At 40.6% G+C, this 2,715-nt stretch overlaps 1 long non-coding RNA gene across 1 annotated transcript; it reads right to left on the minus strand.

Moving 5' to 3' along the window:
* Positions 1-1,217: 1,217 nt before the first annotated feature.
* Positions 1,218-2,059, minus strand: LOC137428786 (uncharacterized). Its single transcript, XR_010984745.2, has 2 exons — positions 1,898-2,059; positions 1,218-1,456 (listed from the first exon to the last, which is right to left on the minus strand). It is a non-coding gene; the product is annotated as an uncharacterized LOC137428786 (long non-coding RNA).
* Positions 2,060-2,715: the final 656 nt, after the last annotated feature.

Here is a 2,715-nt window from a genome sequence, read left to right on the forward strand (position 1 = left end):
AATTGCATGTATATGTAAACCCATTCAGAATTTCACTTTCATTTCAAATTGCACAAAAAAAAAATTTCAAATTTTTCCCCATTACCTTGGGAACAAAATTTCATGTTGTCATTTCAAATGTCCCTTTCATGATCCGCCATCTTGTCCCTTCCATGATCCGCCATCTTGTCCCTTCCATGATCCGCCATCTTGCTCAAGTGATCTTGCTTTGGTCTGGCGCGACCGATAAATTATTTTCACCTGGTGATTAAAATCAATAAATTACAGTGCAGTACTGTACAGAACGGATTTTGAATTCGAAACCGCTCATCATTTACACCAGCTACACCGACTTCTTTTTTCCGCCAGCTACACCGACTTCAGTTTTCCGCCAGCTACACCGACTTCAGTTTTCCACTTCGTAAGCGAACCTCTATGGCAATTGCATGTATATGTAAATCCATTCAAAATTTCACTGTCATTCCCCATTCCCTTGGGAACAAAATTTCATGTTGTCATTTCAAATGTCCCTTCCATGATCCGCCATCTTGTCCCTTCCACGATCCGCCATCTTGCTCACGTGATCTTGCTTTGATCTGGCACGACTGATAAATTATTTTCACCTGGTGATTAACATCAATAAATTACAATACAGTACTGCACAGAACGGATTTTGAATTCGAAACCGCTCATCATTTACGCCAGCTCCACCGACTTCTTTTTTCCACCAGCTCCACCGACTTCTTTTTTCCGCCAGCTATACCGACTTCTTTTTTCCACCAGCTACACCGACTTCAGTTTTCTGCCAGCTACACCGACTTCAGTTTTCCGCCAGCTACACCGACTTCATTTAAGCCAGGTAAACCGATTTCAGTACGTACCTGCCAGTCGGACCTACGTACCTGGTCCAGTCGACTAGAAGTCTAGACAATATGGCCTACAGTAGGTAAGTCCTGCATTCTATCCCAATCTATCCATTCAATAAAATTAATTTGAATTTTAATTCTAAGCCCAAGATCAAACAACCTAGCCTAGCTAGGCCTAGACCTACAGATGTTTGCGATGGCTGCGTACTCGATCGACTGACCATTGTCGACGAAGCTCTCACTCTACGCAATGCGTATTCATATTAGGTATTGTTTTTAATGTTTACTTCATCTCTTGGCCTTGCTGTGTTTTAATTTGTTAAGTGTCGTGACTAAGGTAGTGTAGCTGGTGGTACCTCATGAGGTGGTTCATATATCTTAAGATTTTTAATAGAGAGCTTCGTAAGCGAACCTCTATGGCAATTGCATGTATATACTATATGTAAATCCATTCAAAATTTCACTGTCATTCCCCATTCCCTTGGGAACAAAATTTCATGTTGTCATTTCAAATGTCCCTTCCATGATCCACCATCTTGTCCCTTCCATGATCCGCCATCTTGCTCACGTGATCTTGCTTTGGTCTGGCGCGACTGATAAATTATTTTCACCTGGTGAATAAAATCAATAAATTACAATACAGTAATGTACAGAACAGCTTTTGAATTCGAAACCGCTCATCATTTACGCCAGGTACACCGACGTCTTTTTTCCACCAGCTACACCGACTTCAGTTTTCCGCCAGCGACACCGACTTCATTTAAGCCAGGTACACCGATTTCAATTTTCCGCCAGCTACACCGACTTCATTTACAATTCTAAGCCCAAGATCAAACAACCTAGCCTAGCTAGGCCTACAGATGTTTGTGAGGGCTGCGTACTCGATCGACTGACCATTGGCATTGATTGTCGACGAAGCTCTCAATCTACGCAATGCGTATTTTCATATTATTACACATCACAAATTGTATTGTGAGCTTCTCCATCAATACTCCAAAGCTGCGTTTACCGGTAATGCAAGAATCATCATGTTTATTCCCCATTGTATTTACCTGTCTGGATTTTTCAAGGAATTGGTCTTCCAGTGCAGTGTAACTGGCTGGAACCTGGAATTGTCAAAGGTGGTGTACACCTACATTTGAAGCTGGATTCTTCCTCTGTTCTGCTTCTGTGGATATATAAAAAAATTACCTCAGACGCAAAAATGTCCATTGGGCGTGCTAAACATTCTTTCGTAACACTAAAATATATTAAATATATAATACGGAACACCAGTCCAGGAGATACACTTCGCTCTGATCGTCTCGGACGATTATAGAACGGAATCTATTTGGGCGGTGTATGGGTGTCACAACGCACAGGAAATTCATTCTAGTTTTTTTATGAGCAAAATAGACTTTAAAATAAATCTTTTCGTGTGCAACAAATACCTAGGTTAATGTCAGACTGAACAAGTAGTACGCACGATTCTATTTAACGTCATTTAAATCGGATATGATTGTCATGGAAACCGTTAGTAAATTTTCATGGCACCCCAGCGTTGTTTTTTATTTAGTTATTTTCCGAAGCTGATGTTTTTTTTTTATTATCAATTAATGCCTGATTGTGAGGTTTATATTCAGCACTAAAATAGGGTTGAGGTAATAAAATCAAGTAACTTCAGCGAGAATTGTGCGATAATCGTCGATTACAACATGGGATTCCTCACGCAGTTAAATTGAGCGCTTTGCAAATAAGGTTAAAACGTTTCATTTTTCCTTTTCTACTTTCGTTCGATGTTGTTTTCATCGTTTCACCCTTAGTTTAGTGAAAATGATGCGAGTCCTCGTATCCAGGTGGTCCCAAAGGGACGCACATTTCGCGCCATCGC

This window comes from Myxine glutinosa, chromosome 5 (genome assembly GCF_964187855.1).
Source record: "Myxine glutinosa chromosome 5, kmMyxGlut1.1, whole genome shotgun sequence".
In the NCBI taxonomy this organism is placed as follows: domain Eukaryota; kingdom Metazoa; phylum Chordata; class Myxini; order Myxiniformes; family Myxinidae; genus Myxine; species Myxine glutinosa.